At 42.5% G+C, this 17,702-nt stretch overlaps 1 long non-coding RNA gene across 2 annotated transcripts in view; it reads left to right on the forward strand.

Moving 5' to 3' along the window:
* The window catches only part of LOC148644748 (uncharacterized), a 121,075-nt gene extending 110,380 nt beyond the window's left edge, over window positions 1–10,695 (forward strand). For both annotated transcript variants that reach the window (XR_015928608.1, XR_015928607.1), the window contains one exon: window positions 6,072–10,695. This is a non-coding gene — a long non-coding RNA (uncharacterized LOC148644748). The remainder of the gene's footprint in view (window positions 1–6,071) is intronic.
* Window positions 10,696–17,702: the final 7,007 nt, after the last annotated feature.

A 17,702-nucleotide genomic window follows, 5' to 3' on the forward strand; every position in this document is an offset into this window, starting at 1 on the left:
AGCGATATATACAAAGCGCGGCGCTGAGCTGTGCATGTGTAAGAAAGTCACCGCTCTGATAGTATGATCCAGCTCTGACCGCGTAGCCAAAGGCAGAGTGATTAACGCAGGCCGCTCGCTCTAGGGATTCATGGCAGGACCCGGTCAGCTTCCTGTGCCTCGGCTCTCTCTTCCACGGGTTTGTTTTCGTGGTCAGCTGGCGGAGCTCCTCCTGCGTTTGTGGGGAGAGAGTACAGTATGTTTATTTCTCAGGCCGGGAAGGTGAAAGACCAAACACTCTCTGAATCACAGCTGCAACAGAAGACATTCTGTGTTTATTCGTTTCCCTCAAACCCGGTGTTATGCTTGGCACTGTGCGATTTTTAGCATAATCACATAATTGCCCCCCCTAATGGACGAGTTTAATGAGCTTACTTTTGACCTTTCCAAGGCATGAGAACAGTGGCCAATGAGAGGAACCCATTTTGCCCCTCTGCAGTAGTTGTTCGGTTTGGTAGCAGCTAACTGACCTGAGGATCTCATTAGGAAGGTAGGAAGTGCCTGTGTGTTCTGATCTGCTGATCGTAGCAGCACCTGCTTCAATAAAACGTGCTTGCAGGAGTGGTTATTTACTGGGGCTAGTGGAGACACGGAAGCACTTTGTGACTGCACTCATGATTTCTGTGACATGAGAGTGTGATCCAAGCCTACAGCTGCAATCGATTGGGTAAAGGCAGCCTTCTCTGTGTAAGACACTTTCATGTTACCAGTATGTCCTTTCAGTCGGTCAGTGTTCCTGTGCTTTGCGCACACTGCCGGTCGTCTCAGGCTCTCTGAAGCACTGGCATCTGAAGAGCTGGGACAACTGGTTTACTTGGTCCCCTTAAACAAGTAATGGGTTGGTGTAGCTTGTTAAGAGCTCAGTTAGCAGGAAAATCTGCACCGACCCTCCCGGACCAGAAGTGCCCACCCTTGACCCCTAGCCAGACAAATACAGCACAGAGTGATCCACACTCCTGATCCTGGAGGGCTGCAGTCCACCGGGATTTAGAGACTACTCATTATCCTGAATGAGTAAAGGCATGGAAACAGCAGCAATATAAAATAATTAAGTGAGCAAAGTCCTAATTTACCCTGTAATATTGAATATGAGCACTGCTGGTAATACTCGTGTGGTATTAATGCTGAAGTCATTGCAAAATGTTTTTATGCACTCATATATGTACTCATATCCTTTGTCTATTTTATAACATTTTTATTCTCCTGACTTTCTGATTACCTATGTTGTGTGATATTGTTAACTTTTTTACACGTTAAGCTGACTTTAAAAATGAATCTGAGTGATTCCCAAAAAACTTTATTCTAAAGATTTATTATAATTCATTTTTTATAATTAGTTTTCATTTTAATATTCTAATTAGGATAATTTAAAAGTTTTTAATATAAACCCTTTCAATCATCCTAAGTCTAACATTTGTAATTATGGAATAATTCCTAGCTTCTCTGAATGCTTAGTTTGTCTCTTTTCCCCTCCGCCTTAGGAAACTGCTATTGCCCTGTTTTCAGGTCTGAGCTAATGAGTTGATATCGAGCTGCTGGTCGATAAGGACGAAACAGTGTGCGGTTGTGCAGATATTAAAAAATTAAACAGTGAGCTAACAATAGGTTTATGCATTTCTCACCACCTGTTTTCTTAACTAATAATTCAGTCCACCCGCAACCAAGACATTTATATTGTTTTGCATCAAGAAAAGTAATTAATAATCATTTAACAATCATGCCACTGTGTTACTTCAATCATTTCAATTAGTTTTCCCATTACCAGAATGTATCTAATTAGCGAGATAAATAAACTACACTGTAAATAGGTAGGGACATGTGTTCAGCCTTTAAATCCTATAATCTACGGTGTAACAGGATTGTAATTGGACTTGTGTTTGTTTCAATAAGTGTACAAGATCCAGTTTTGGAAATGATAGTTTATTAATTCACGGTTACTCAAGCTATTTGTAAAAGTTAACTTCCTGGGTAACAGAATTGGTAATTCAGGTTTATGGATGATGATGATGATGATGGTCATGATGATGATGATTATTGTTGTAGTTTTCATCATTGTTAAACAGGTTTCCTGTTTCTGGCGATGATCCCCGAGAAGAAGAGTTCAGGCCGGGAACGCAGATGGGGTAGCCAGGTTATCTGTGTGCATTTCTCGTGAGCCGGTGTAAAAAATGAGGTTCAATGAACAATATTTCTCCGCCCTCCGTTTCTCATTGCGCTTCCATCAGAGAAATAAAACTGCTGTTCTTGTTGTTTATCACATTGCCCCCAAGTTAATTACCCACGTGACTTTTCTTCGGTGAGCCCTACACGTCGTAATTACGGGAGTGTTTCCTACCCAGACTGTACTGCGACTTGAAAGATAAGAAGTGGGGAAAACCGCAGAAGCCCATCTGAGTAAACGGGCCCTGATAACGCTTGTGCTGATAACTGCTGCCATTGTCTGCCTTTAGCATTTGTCTTTAGGTCAGCATAAGGCTGGTTCAGCTCATATTGCCTTATGAGTGGAGTTTTTTTTGTTTATAAGCTTTTGACATTTTTGGGAGTTTGCTGGCTTTGTGGCTTGTGTTACCTCTACACCCACGTTCAGTGGTGGAGGTGTGGAGCGCAGTGGAGCTCTGGCTGAAATCACAGCGCGCTGCTCTGTGGGAAGTGCTTTCTGTCAACCGCAGAAGCGACTTTCTGTCACCCTGTCAGAGCGGCTGTTGTACAGCCCTGCCACTTCTATAGCTTTCTTTCTTTAGCTCTATTTTCTATTATACGCATTTGCCAAAAAAAACCCCGCTGTAGTTTAAATTGAACTAAACACAGAGCAAAACTGAGATCAGAAGCTGCAGGTACCGCTGTAAAAACACAAGCAGACATTCTCCTTACATTGCCTTTTGAAACGCTTTGTCGAGTTTGCGTTTCAGTTTTGTTCGGCGTCGGTATAGGAACATGATCCGTATCTGTAGTAGAATCCCTTTGGAAGCTGGAATTCTGGCGTTGCCCCCTCTAGCTCTTTTGTCCTGGGATAGATTCTGGACAGTGCAGCTGTCTGTGTGGAGCTTGCATGTTCCATCCTGCGCTCCCTGACTTTCTCCTCCATTCCTGGCCTGGCGAGGCCAACTGGCGTGTGTGCTGCAACAGAGAGGTGCTCTGTGCCGGGTGGAGTCCTTCCTCCTTCCTTCCTTGTGCCCTGTCCTTTCAGGATGGGCATTGGCTCTGCAGCTTTCGGCTCTGGATTCCATCCCTAGTGACAGGGGATTAACTCACCCCTGAAGGGAAAACAGGGAGAGAATTGAATAGTGATCCCTGATCACATTATGATAACCCAGGTATGGGGCTCTCAGCCTGCTGATTAGACTATTAAGCCTCATAGAAACACGGAACACAAGCGAATGAAATGAAAAGAAAATTAAGACAGATAGTTATATCCATAGGTGTATTAGCAACTATGAAATATGAAGTTTATATATTTTTGTGCAATACCATTTTTTAGATTTGTGCAATATTTTTTTTTAGGTTTTCAGTAATTGTACCTGAATTTCAGAGGCTCCGTTCTGCATGCTGTTTAGATTCTTTAACTACCAGTTAATGACTGTGAAATTAATATCTTTGAGTGTGTTCACTCTGTTGTTCTTGCATGTCAAGTTCTTTAAGAAAACCTAATCTTCTGAACACATTCATTAAAGACGTTTGCTTAAAGTTTGATTAGCTCCACACCTTTTTAATGACAGAAAAAAGCCTGTGGTTTAGCGTTGGATTTTGGCAAATCTAGTATGGCGCTGCTTCAATAACTTTGTGAAAAGTGTTTTTCAGATGCAATGTGTAAAATAATTTTATTCTTTTATTTCATGGAAACAAATTACACTTTAATGCAGGACCTTTGCTCTCTGTGGCTCCCAGTGATTCCCACAGTGGACTCAGCTCAACACCACAGCCACACACAAGCTGAGGCAACCCAGCCCAACCCAGCCCAATCCAGCCCAATCCAAACTGGAGTCACTTCTGATGCTCCGCAAACCTGGAATCCTGAGGGCTGGTGTTCCCGAAAGTCTGTGGATTTCCATAAACCATCCTGAGAATACAGGAGGGACATGTCATCTCACTCAGCACAACAATGTCTTCATTCTTGTACATGGATGGGTTTCTAATATTGACGGTTAAGGTGTGGGTGCCCTTGCTTATTCATCTTGTGGTGTGGACTCTAAAAACGCTTGCTGTTCAGACATACAAATTGTGTGCAGGAGGATGAAGGCTTGTAGAAATGGGGCTCACTGAGAACCCCAGCTTGTACTTATGGACAATAGAATCTTAATAGAATGCACATGAAAAAAACAAAACAAAAAATATAACTCCCATCGCATTTCAGGTTTGAAGAGCTGCACAGATACAGTAGGTGCATATTAAACAGAAGAAGCAGAAAAGCAACAAAACCAAAATAATTTTAGGCTTATGTATCTCTCTGTCAGAATTCACTCATAAATAATAACAGGCTTGGACTGTTTAAGCCAGTTACCAGTTAACTGCTCTGGCCTGCTAGTTTATTCCTGATATGTTCCTCTTTGAAAAAGGAAAATGTTTTATTTTTTTACTCCCAGACCCTCTCTCTCCGCAACCCTCACTATGTGCAGTATTTGCTATAGATATTCAGAACATTATACTGTTTCTGAGCAGGGCGTGCAATAATCTTCTCTAGCACAGGCAAGCTGTTCCTCAGTATCACTTTTACTATCAGGGTGCCGATCAATTCATCGCATGTTGACTCCGAATAAACATTGTCAACAGAGTTTGTTTACCATGCCTGTGAGATAATCGTTGTGTGATACTAGATGCCCTGTCATCCAGTGCTGTTGTAATTAGATAGCTGTGTACACAATGTTAACAAGAACTTGGAGGCAGCTATGCTGTGTGACATCCCAGTGGGGTGTTCTGGGGGATTCTGACACAGCTCTCATCCTGCGTCCTCTGTACAGGACACTAGGTGCAACTGGCTGCTTCTTTCTCATTTTCCAGGGGGCCCTGGTCTCTCATGGGAGGCATGTGGTTTCTCTCCTTACTAAACAATGCTCAACTTGTCACTTTTCTCAACGTCGAAGTGTTGTCTCTGGCCTGTGTGTAGCTGTGCGTACCCATGGCATCATTACAATTCTCGGTAATCTCAGAAAATGATTATAATCAGGAGAAACATTCACAGAAAGAGGGGAAGCAGGGTCAGCGCTGTAATGCAGTCTTCATCTGTGTGTTATCTGGTGTTTCCAGTCGTGTACAATGTGAGCTGACGCAACCTCCAGGATAGGTTTCACAATCCTCCTTGGCTTCCGTAAACTAAGCTAACGGCCGGGAGGAAGAGGCAGAGTTCGGTTTGGAAAACACATGTTCTCTTTTCGAAATCTGGCAAAGTCTTACTTGACTTGATGTGACTTTTTTTCCAGATCACAGAATGGGACAACTATACTCCTCTACTGTAGTGCCCTAGCATTTGTACGAATGGGCTCGTTGTCACTCTGTACTCTGCTGTGTAATGGTTTGAGCTGCAAGAAAACCGTTTTTCCAAATATGAGCTCCTTATTCAGCTACCATTGATATGCTGTACACTTGGCCAAGTGATTCACGCATTTCAGCCCCATGTGAACAGTGCATATTAATCACGTACCTTGTGCTCTGGGCTGATTTACTACAGGAATTATTCTTCACTGAAAGGATACACCCTGAACTAACAAGGCTGTCATGCAACACTCAAAGCTTTTTTTTTAATATAGCCTCTCTTTCCCTTTCAATGAAACAAAGATGCATCGGGGATTAACAGGCGTTAGCGAGTGAAGGGCTCACAGGGGAAAGGAACAAGATGTGCCGAATGTACTCTCCCTGGCTCGAATCTGCTGTCTTCATCCTGCGCCGCACTTTAGGAGTTGGGAGCGCGTGATGGTGATGGCTCTTCCCCAGAGGCGCCGAGTGCCCTCGCGAAACAGCTCTCTCCCACGTGTTCGCAAGAGTGCTGACTCTGCAGGCATCAAATCTCTGCTCTTTTTTTTTTCAAATTTCCTTTCCAGCCTTTCTGCAGAGTCAGCCGGAGCTCGGCCCTGCCTTTGCTGTGGTCCTGGAAGCTGCGGATGGGAAATGTCCGCGCGGCTCATCGGCACAGCTCCGGCTCTGTCTCGGAGCACCCTGCTGCACGAGGGACAGAAGGGCCTGTCTGAGGGTTCATTAATACCAGCCGTCATCATCAAGACCGGCCCCTGCTCTGTGCTTGCATGGCACTTCTCTTAGAACTGCATCGCACTTATTTCTGTCAGCTTAGCTCTTTAGTTTAAAAGTGAAGGGAAGAGATTCTGAATTCAGTACAACTTATATCTTTGGTTAGCAGTAAAATCAAAGCCGAGCCGGAGCACTTTCTTGATCTCTGATTGTGCTCATTAAGGAATAATTGTAGCTGGCTATGTGTGTAAAAGTTGGTGCAGCCGCTGTGCCAGTCTCGGCCGGGGAGAGAGGCAGTCGGTGACTGCAGGCTGGAGATCCCTCTTCGCCGTGGGTCCCCGCGGCCAGCCTGTTCCCTGAGGCTGCGCCCTGCCCTGAACTGGCTGCCCCCCTCCGTGGGCGAACTCCCGGTAGGCCGCCTGCTGCGTCAGGCACTGAGCAAACGCTCTGGCTCAAGACACACACAGGGGCCGGTCGCAGGGGGTATCTGTGTAAGTGCACCCCAGGATCAGCAGGGCCACTGAACTCAGGCCAGCGTTCGTCAGGAATTAGCACGGGAACATTGAGCTAACATTTAAACTCCAGTCACTTGCTCCTGTTATCAGGCCTTTCTGCACCTGTGTGATCTGACCAGGATTAGAAAGTGTAAAAGGTTCTGTGGTCATGTCCACCCTTCAAGAAAGCGCCCTCAATCTCAGCAACTCCCTGAAAGTACCTCCCTGGAAGTACCCAGAATCACTTCTGACGTATAACACTGCAGCTATTTGTTTTAGATTGTGTACATATATCACTTGAAAAATCACAAAAAAATCATTTTCGTTTCATTGTTACTGTTGGAAATGGAAAATCACGCTGAGCGTTCCCAGTGAGCTTTGCCTTGCTAGTGAGAGCTGGTTCAGGGATGGCTGTGATTTATTAACCAGGAGATTAAGAGCTTGCAGCCGCCTGATAAGCGCAGTGTTTACCTGTGACATTCTGGAGTGTGACATGACCGGCAGCTGAAGTCCTGGTGTGCAAATGTTCAAGCAGAATTTCACTGAGTGATAATAATGGGTACATTTCTACTGTATTGACACAGGTATACTGTAGGAGCTCACCGTTCAAAACTGCCACGCCCTACTAATATCAGTGAATGTTTTAGTTTTCTGCTCTTAAGAGACATAGAAAGTCAACTTCATCAAAGGGAAATAGTGTTTAAAGGTGTAGTGACAGGGCAGATTTTCTGTATTATTTCTACATTCGGTCAACACAGCTATCTGCTGAATTACTGGTCTGCCATCGTGATCCAATGGAAATGTGTTTGAACAGAACAGTATTTTGTGTGGGTGGGGTGTGACAATGAAACCCAATCACTGGGATAGATGTCTCGAACTAGATCAATACCTTTGCCAACTTTCTTGCTTAATAAAGTCCATTACAAAAAAAACCCAAACCCTGCACCATCAAGAAAGCTAATAGACATTTTGTCCTTTCAGAGCAAATGGTAGAGCAATATCTATATGTGCGTGTTATGTTGTGCTATATAACCTTTTTTGTTTAACAAGATGGATGTTATTACATTATGTGCTAAAGCATTTTATATTATGTGAAAATGCTTAATGCATTTTCAAGGTGTTCACTGAATAAGCAATACATTATTCAGTATGTTGATGGTCCCATTCAGTGTTTTTCAAAACATTGCACAAATGCTGGTGTCTTTATTTTTTAACATGCAACATGCAGAACGTGCCACACGAAATTATTAATATAATAAACTGCTCCACATGATCTCAACATGTATCACAAATGAATTGTATCCAATTTCGTACCACCTCCTTCCACGTGTGCTTCTGTGGCTGATACTGAAGGAGGCATTTCTAAATAACACAGTTTTAACCTACTCTCCATATTGCATTGCTGTATGTAAATGTTTTCTGCTTGCTTTGCTGTGAGATTATTATACAAAGAACAAAAGCTGTTTTTCCATTGCTCAGTCAGAATCACAAACTCTGTTCTCGCATCCTCTGGTTCCTCACACACAAAAAACACATTTGAATAATATGAGTGTAAATATTTTATAGACAGCCGCTGCCTTTACTGGAAGCAAGGTGCTCCAGTTACATCACTTCGATACGGAGGCTGACCTCCTCTTGAGCAAAACCTAAAAAAACCTATCAAACGCTTCTCTGTTTTTAATGCCTTAATACAAAATTCATATGCAGCCATAAACCCTTAGATAAACAGGACGTGCTCAGAGCAGAGGTGAAATTGCTGAAGAGGATCACAGAGGCGCAAACAGGATGATTTTTTTATTTAGTGCACATGGAACTGAATATCTAAAGGCCTTAGTAGATATTTGACCAGTATTTTATACTTAAAATGAGAGTGAAGTAATTGCAGACTTCAAATTAGAAGTGTGGGCTGTTCTGTTAATGGTGTCTTTAATCTCTACCACATAACAATTTCTGAGAAAACTACAAACCTTATAAGAACTCAGCCTAATTATTTTATTTTGCTCTCAGGTGAAAATCTAAGGGCCTGCATTCAGTGACAATATCTGCCCGATTACATAATTGTTGCATGTTGTGAATAAATGACAGGGTTCTGGGGGAACATATTGAATTAGTGTATTCCAGTCAATTGCACTGATTCAGCAGACGCAGGAACAGGTGCTATAAGCAGATCTATCTATTAGGACAAAGTCAGTGAGGCGATCAGATAGCAGAGTGGTTAAGCTTTTTCTGAGTTTCTGAAAGGGCTCACAATCACAGGGTAATGATACAGACAGGAGAAATGAGGACTGGATGCTGTAGATGTTAATTAGTTTTCATACCACAGTCAGGAGAGCAGACAGAAAGGGTATATGATGTGTTCACTTTGTTTGGAATTTACTTTGTTTGTAGAGCTTTACCTTGGGGATTCTTGTAATTCAGAGCATTATGCTTTCATTTAGAATATTTATGGCTGTTCTGCATCTGCTGTCTGCCCTGCATTTCAGTTACTGGTGTCTTCATCAACCGATTTATTTGCTATCCATTATGAACAGGATGTAAATTTACCTGTGCCTGTCAGTTGGCTGCTGTCACTCTGTTCTTCTGCCTGCTATGTTGTGTTTTAGAGATACTGTAGATATCTATCATTTACTCTGATGTCTCCAATTGCCAGCATCATGTTTATGGTGAGTCGAGGAAAAGTAAGACTGGCGGTCTTCTAAAAGTTAACATAATTTAGAGTATTTTATTTATTCTACTTTAAAGTCAATAATAGTGAGATGGTCTTGCGGCTTGTTTTTCTACTCAGATTCTACTCAGAGGCGTATGTCTGAATCGAATCGGTTTTTATTTTTTTGGGTTCTGTCATTTTTGTCTTTGAATTGTTTACAGCCACTGCTTTTATTCTCCTTGAATCTCTTCAAAAATAAGTTTTCCATTTGCGATGCAAAGGATCATTCTTTCCTTAATGGTTTTGAAACTAAGGCTTTAATGTACTATGGAATTTTCTTTACAGACTGCTAAAAAATCCTTCATCTATTGCCGTCTCTACTTTTTTTTCAGATTAAAGCAGCCTGCCTTAGGCATCTTTTAAAACTGTCGTTGACTAGCTCTGCTAAGGTGGAATTCAGAGTCCCGAGAACTGAGAGACTGTTCTAAAGACAGTTTTTAATAACATCATGAATCGTTTGGATTATTTCTTTCACTTTAAATGTTTTATTAATAGGCGTCTGACCTTCAGAGGATACAACGGCCAATGAAGATGTATGATAATAGTGAGCACCCTAAAAAAACCCGGTTTGCCCATGATATACCGCACCAACAAAAAAACATTTTCTGACACGGTTGAAAATATAAAAGTAAAATTCACACCTTAACGTTCTCTTGTGCATAAAGCCAGAAACTGGCTGCCAATGTTTGTAACAGCTGTTGCACACATTTAATAAACCTGGTTGTTTACCAAGATGTGATTTTTGATATCTCTAAAGCTCACCCGTTCCTTCCTGACCTTTTATGGTGGTTCCAGCTCCGGGTGCTTTTCCTGGGCTCAGTAAAGTGGGGATTACATTTCCCTCATCTGAACAAAACCTTTGTTGAGCACCAACTGCAAGCCGGTCGCTTCACTGACACCTCTTCCAAACCCATCTCTTTCTCCCCTTATCAGGTGTCATGGGAAATTTGGCTGAGTTTTCGCCTTCACTGAGCTCCTGAAATTGTTGAAAATAAGCAGGATGGATTAATTCAATTTCTCACTCAGTCCTGCTGAACTCCGATATTTTAACGAGTTTTATTCTGACAGTGATCTGCTCAGGCAGGGGTTAACCCCTTAATAGATTCAAGAACCTATGCTCTTCGTACAGTATGCTGAAAAAAACATCTTACCTCCTTATATACATAAAATGAGTGCAGCTTGTGCATTAAAATGTATTATTAATCCAGAAAACCTTAAATCCCACCCGCTGGTGGATGGCTCAGTTTTCCTGCAGAGAGCAACTTGTTAGACATTAAGTCTAAAAGCTGTTATCTACCCTCACATTCTGAAGGCTCAGTTCTGGAGTCATATTCCTCCCAGTGTATTATAACCCAGCATTCCCAGAATGCTCTTTAAGAGTGTGTGCCCATTACATCAACAAGATGTGAACCATGTGATATCCTTTTTCAAAATTATTACTGTTTTGAACTCATAGGAAAAAAACCTTTCCAATCAGATAACCTTTTTTTTCCCTCAAATCAACTTTGTCTTCTTTTGCCTGCATTTGTGTTGATCCTTTTTCCCCTCACAATAAGATACTCACACTCTTAGCACAGTGATGTAAATTAATCTTTGCAAGTATTCTAGGAGATATAAAGGCAAATGAATCAGGCGATAAGAAAACAAAGACTCGCACCCTGGGGACTGAAAAAGATGATAAAACTGAGTACAGTCTGCTTATTCTAAAATCCTTCATCTCATACCTATCGTGTCAGAGTCTCGATTTAGAGTTCTTTAATGCCTACCGAAGGAAACAAATTAGTCTGGTAACCAAATCTCTTTCTGGTGCAGGAACAGAGCCGTGCGGAAAAGGGATATGAGGATCTGGAGAACATGCAGGTGTCAAGGATGAGTCCTGAGTTACCATCGCCAGCATGATTTAACCACGGCTTGTTTTGCTGACTACCTAAAATGTGCAGTACTTAAAAAAAGAGGTCTTGTGTGGCAGTGAAGAAGTACTTTTAGTAAAAGGCCGTTAAGGAGCATTGTGTGCAAAAGTATGACTCTGGGTGCTGGTGTCAAGTGGGCATTAAAAAGAAGTATGCTTTGGACGGATCTATGATGGTACTTCTTTACACAAAGAGCTGTAGGTGTCTGGAACAAACTGCCCAGACATGTTGCTGAAGCTGGCTTCCTGAGATCAGACCAGCTTCAGCAACATGGCCTTAGACAAGCATCTCTTTGATCAATAAGCTCCAAATTAAGAGCTGGATTGTAACGTCTTCCGATTTGTTACTCTAATTATGGTCTTAGTGTGTGTTAGCTACTGACCAAAGACAAGAGGGCCAGAGAGGGCTGGCGAGATCTCTGACTCCCACCCACACAGGTCTCCTCCCTGCCTGCCTGTCAGAGACCTGCTTTTACAAGCAGTTAATATCCGTCATGCAGAGATTTTTGCACTTCAAAGTATTATGTTAAATTATTACAATTAAGCCTGAAGTGCTTTGCTGTTTGTTACAATATGCTGATGAAAGCGCTTCCCTCTCCAAAAAAATGCAACTTAGCAATAGAGCCCTGTCACTGGATCTGAAAAATGTACTAGGTTAAGTGAAGAAAGCGCTCATCTAGCCTTTATGCTATATTAGTTGGTCTAAGTACTTTAGCAAAACGGAGCACACATCCAGCAGGTTGGGGCTCTTGAGGGTGTTTTGAGGGGTTCCCTTTTGTCACTGTGATAGTGCAGTTGCCACAGTATTGCCTTTCAGTTGAACTGATTCAGCTGCTGTGGCTGATTCAGATGAGGGAATGCTCTGGTTGTTACAGACAGGATAAGGAGGACTCCTTAAGGACTTTCTCCTGTATCCTTTTACAGAATCAAAATAGAGTTTGTAGCGACAGTTCGGGAGGGATGACAACAGCCATGTTCAATCAGTTTCAGCTGTCAATAATCCACAATCACTTCCTCACCTAAAACATTATAAACACTATACGTTCTTCCCATCTCCCTCACATTCCTCCTTCTGCATCCCACCTCCATCCCATCACCACCTCTCAGCTGCCCAGGAGTCACCCCTCACTCTGCAGGGGGTTAAGACACATTTTCACAAAAAGACTCCATAATCCTTTCAGTACACTTACAGTAATTCTTGGATGTGCTTAACCCTAGTGAGATGATAAAATAACATCAGCGTTGTTTGTTATCCCTTCTCTGGAACGACTGTAAGAAGGTCCACTCACAGTTAAGAAAATGAAACCACAAAAATTTCAACTTCAATTTCACTTTCAAAGAAAAAAACACATCTTTGAGGCTTTAGATGATTAAGAGATTACTGCATCAGTCATGCTTCATTGGTAAACAGAGTGTTGCAGATATTAGCATGTTTAAAAAGGATTTTATGGAGTTAATGTTTCAGATGACAAAAGGATATAACATCAATATTGTGCAACAGAAATAAGGAGATATTTGTGATTTTCCAAGGCTGGGTAGAGTACATGTAAAAGAACCATTTCTTCAGCTTCTGTGCTAAATTCAGAACAGGAGTACCCTGCAGACTTGCAGTAGACCTCTCTGGGCTTCATAAACCAGTGGTTTGTCACAGTGACGACAAGGTTGAAGGAAAAAATTGAAAAAATCTGTCTCACTCATAAACACTGACCCAAGAGAGAGGAATCTATACTAAGGGCCAAGAAAGAAGATATAAAAGATACAGAAACAAATTTGCAAAATGTAAAAGAGCCACAGGCTATTTTTCTAGGGTTATAAAGGACCAATCTATCAAGAAATGGAATTAATTTAGCACCATAGTTGATTGAGTGGCTAATGGTTGATTGCAATAGGCTTACATTACAGGAACAATTAACCAGTCTGGAAGGGTTCTATATGTATTTCTCTATGAAATGGAATCCGCCGCTGTCTGTGGGGAGGCCAGCGGCCGCTCCTGGGGTCCAGCTCGTGTGCGCTGAGTGAGATTGATGCTCCCCGGTAATGAACTGCGATGTTCTCACACACTGAGAGAGGTAATTCCCATCTTCCTCTGGCAGCTCCTCTTTCCACGGCTTCACACTCCCTCAAATCAGCATCATCCTAAGGACCATGGAGAGTCGTGGCGCAGTGAAGCGTGGCCTTGAAGATGTTCTTTGCTGGCTGTGACATGGCTCCTGCATTAGAGGGTAATTTCAGGAAGATGTGCCACAAGCTGAGGCAGACGGCGGCCGAGCTGGGGCCGTGCGGAAGCAGGCGTCTCCCCCGGGTGTGTTCCAGACTCAACGTTCAGCGAATGGCTCCTTCCCCTTGACCGCCTCGCTGGAGCTCCAGTGTTCGTGGTCACGCCTGTGCAGGAGCAGAGTTCTCCTCCCTCCTCCTTCCGCAGAAAGATGGATTGGAACGACACCGAACAAGGACATTGGATCAGCTTAAAAGTGAGAGAATCAAGACCCATCTTAACTATTTGATTTTGTTATTGAATAAATCCTCAATATCGCCTTTATGGTTCTTACTGTTGCCTTTTGGATAAGCACTGCGATGTACTGCGAACAATGGTGTGGCCTTGCTTGGTGCCGAGTGACCTCTCATCACAGGAGTCCTACCTCTAGAGCACTCTGGCTGATTAAGGGTTTCTGTCCCTTAATGACCTGAGTGAGCGGCATGAGCGCTGAGCCTGGTCTCAGCCTATTATAGGTTTTACTAGGTCTTCTACACATTCACCAAGCAAGAAAAGAAAAAGAGCAATATCCGCATATAATAGCACCGATTGATCTGAGCAACACTGAACAAAAACCGGTGTTCCACTTAAAAGTGAGCAAATTGAGCAAATTATTTCTCTTGTTAAGTCCTCTGTATTGCTTTTATGGTGCAGAAGGTTTTTAAGTTAGGTTTAATTTCACGAGAGATGCGCTTCCAGGTTATAACTGATTACCTATTGACTTTCCTGCTTTTTTTCCTGCTTTTCTGATCAGCCAAGAAATAGGTCTTTCCTCCAAACTATTTTCTTGTTTTTCACAGTACTTTAAAATGCCACAGCAAATCCAAAAGCAAAAGCAAGGGAATGATGCAACCCAACCATCATCAAACTGCTTCAGAAGCACGGTCCATTAAGTTGTGCTATTAATATGTCTTGGTGATTGGGTGACAATGGCAAGTTCAGTCGTTGGTACAGTACACATATATGCAGACTGTAAATATCATTCATATAATAGTTTGCATTAGCTCTATTCAATTACAGTTATGCCTCGGTTGAACTGAATTTCGAGCCAATAAAGCATTACCTTTCCATTTCCCTGACTCTATATCCTGGCATTATTAGATTCTCACCAGTGTGATTTTCACCCTATAAACGAGTAAGCCATCATTTCCACCTTTCTGAAGGAGATAATGGGTTCTGCTCTGCTGTCCCAGTTCCTTCTTGCGTAGAGCCCTAGTAAACATGTAAAAGATTGTCCACAAAGGTGAAAGTAATTTGCACGAATGGCCCTTAAAGAGTTTTAAATGTAGGAATTAATGAAACCAGTCCTGTCAGAGTACAATGAGGCTGTTGCAGATTGGTGTCAAATGTCATCTGAAGCTCATGAAAGCACATCTTCCCCAGGGGTGACTATGTGCCGTGCCCACAGCACTGCTGCTCTTGGGCCATAGAGCAGAGGCCTGGCTGGTGTTGCACGGTGTCCCCATTCACCCCTTGCTTTAAAAACAGGTTCTCATAAGGGCTGCTGGGATGTTTCGACCATCTGTTGTGCAGCGCCAGTTGCAGTTCAGACTGCGATTGTCCAGACCACAGATCCTCGGTGCGTGGATAAATAAGACCTTGTTTTACCTCTTGGGCATTCTAGTCATTAGTCCTGGCTTAAACTGGTCTCCTGTGAGAATGCCTATTCTGTGGATCCCAGTTCATGGTCCGTTTAAAGTTTTGGCCTGCGCAGTCCACAGTTCCAGCTTTGCCAACAGAAGCCACGTCGGTAGAGACGTCCATTGTTGGGTGAAATTAATTTCCCCACCCCTGGATGGCATTGCTTAAGCTCACTTAAAAAACTAATTATGTTGAAATTCTAACTGCATTGTTGACCTTTATGTGAGAATGACAAATAAGCAACTGGAGAAGAGCACCAATGAACTGTGAACAATGGTGTGCCATTGTGCTGTGCCTAGTGACCTCTCCATCACGAGAATCCTACCTATAGAGCACTCTGGGGAATAAACACTTCCTGCACCTTCGTGACTTGAATGGGGGTGAGTCTGTTCCCAGCATGTTATAGGTTTTAAAACAAAAGACTAGAACTTCTATAGGTTTTCTACAGCAGGAAAACACAAAGAAAAATATATGTGGATAGAAGCACAGATTTCAAATTTTGAAATTTTGAAAAGCCTTTTGAAAATTTTGTCTCCTTTTTCCAAATCCTGAAATAATTATTTGAGTAGTAAATTTAATATTTTTAAATGTCAGCAATCCCCTTAATCAATCTCTTCAAACAGAAGCAAGGAATTGAATATGGTTGTACAAACAGTCTGTGCTGTATGCGCAACTGCCGGTTTTTAATCAGAAAACCCAGAGCAAATGGCTAATTCAGACGCCAGTGTATTTTTGTTCTGAGTCATGTCGCTGGGCTCTTGTTCTGTAGTTTCGTAAATGAACGCTCCAGCTGTTCTGTGCTCTGCGGGCTCCATCACAATAGCTGCAGAAGCCGAAAAGCAGCTTTTGCTGGCCTTCTTGGATTGATTTAAATACATCCAGATGTACTGGAAAGCTGTGCCCTTGTATTTACAGTATGGCTCCTGAGCCTGTGACCCACGTTTGTGTGAGGCATCGAGAGGTCTGGGCAAACCTTAAAAGACCAGTCCTGGACAGCTTTCGAAATGCCCTGTCTGAGACAGTGTCATTGGTGTAGCTCTCGGGGGCTGTGAAACATGTAGCGACTGTGAGAATGTCCATCCGCCTGGCTGAGTGCTGTGGGGTCAGTGGAGAGCGGGAGATCTGTGCTGGGCAGAGCAGCGTGAATCTGCGGGTGCGCTGGGCTGCCTCTCTCCTGCGTGGGCAGAGGAATGTGGACAGGTGGGTGGGACTGGAAGGATATGGTCACTGTGGATTTCCCCCTCTGGTGAGACAGAAACTGCACTGTAACTCATTACTCACCATTCAGGGTTCCAGCCACAAAAGGGAGGAAAAATTGCTTTTATATATATATTTTATTTCATGGTTTATGACAAGTGCCAGGTTTTTTCTGACTTTGTTTCCGGAATATCGTGTTACAATCTTCAGTGAAATGTGACCTTCTCTCTCTGTATTATCAGCAGTCTGTGTTGGTATCTGGAGGATTCATGATAAAGTAAGCTAAACACACCTAGGGGACAAAGACCTGCCTATAAAAACACATCACCTTTTTGTATAAATGAGATAATTCTTGTGTGTTCTGGTAGGTTTTGACAGGAGCAGTGGAATATTGCCAGGATTTGTCATTTTCAGACTTTATCTGAAATGTTTAAAACTAACACTGGGCCAGTCGATCAGTTGGCAGAGTTTTTGGGCAGATTGTCACATCAGTTATAGGATCTGCAGTGACATTTTGCACCATGTGGACCTGCTAATGCGCACTACTGGAGCTTGCAACACTGTCGTGAAACTGAAAAAAAATATTTCTCTTGGTATTGATTTCTTTTCTGTATGAGGTACCTGAGCTCAATTTCTGAACAAGGCACTGCAAGCAAACTGACAGTGCATTGATCCTTGGGGTGAGCAAGCTGGCTGGAGGATGTCTTGTTCAATAAAACTTCCACTGCAACATTTTAAGTGTGGCAAGACTGCTGACCCTTATTAACGTTTCACAGATATTTTTTTCAACTAGGAAGGCATGACTGAATTGCATCAATAAATTAGAAGAGAGATCACTTTTGAGCTTTGGCTCTGTACAATCTTTTTAATTTCTGCTCTATTATACCTGTGCCCGAGTTTCAGGAGTCATAAGCTGTTCTTTTTCTCCTTGATTGTGTGAGATTTTTAATCAACCTCATCATCATCTTGAGAATATTCTTCATACTCAGCCTGATGCTTGGTAGTTATTCATACTGCTGAAACAGTCAGGGTTAGGCTGCTGGAATTCAGAAAAAAAACGTTTTAAGAAGAAGCTGCAGAGTGGATTCTGATCACCTGATGTCCCCTGTGTTGGAATCGCTGCACTGTACGCTGCCAGTTTGTTCACAAATTGATAAGGCTCCATAATTTAAGATATGCGCAATTAGCAATGCTGACCACTGCGCCAACAGGCCACCTGAGAAATTATATATATTAAATATTTACAAGATTTGAATTTTAACGTGTGTTTTTCTTCCACCCACA

The sequence above is a fragment of the Lepisosteus platostomus genome, chromosome 19, assembly GCF_059453375.1.
Source record: "Lepisosteus platostomus isolate fLepPlt1 chromosome 19, fLepPlt1.hap1, whole genome shotgun sequence".
In the NCBI taxonomy this organism is placed as follows: Eukaryota; Metazoa; Chordata; class Actinopteri; order Semionotiformes; family Lepisosteidae; genus Lepisosteus; species Lepisosteus platostomus.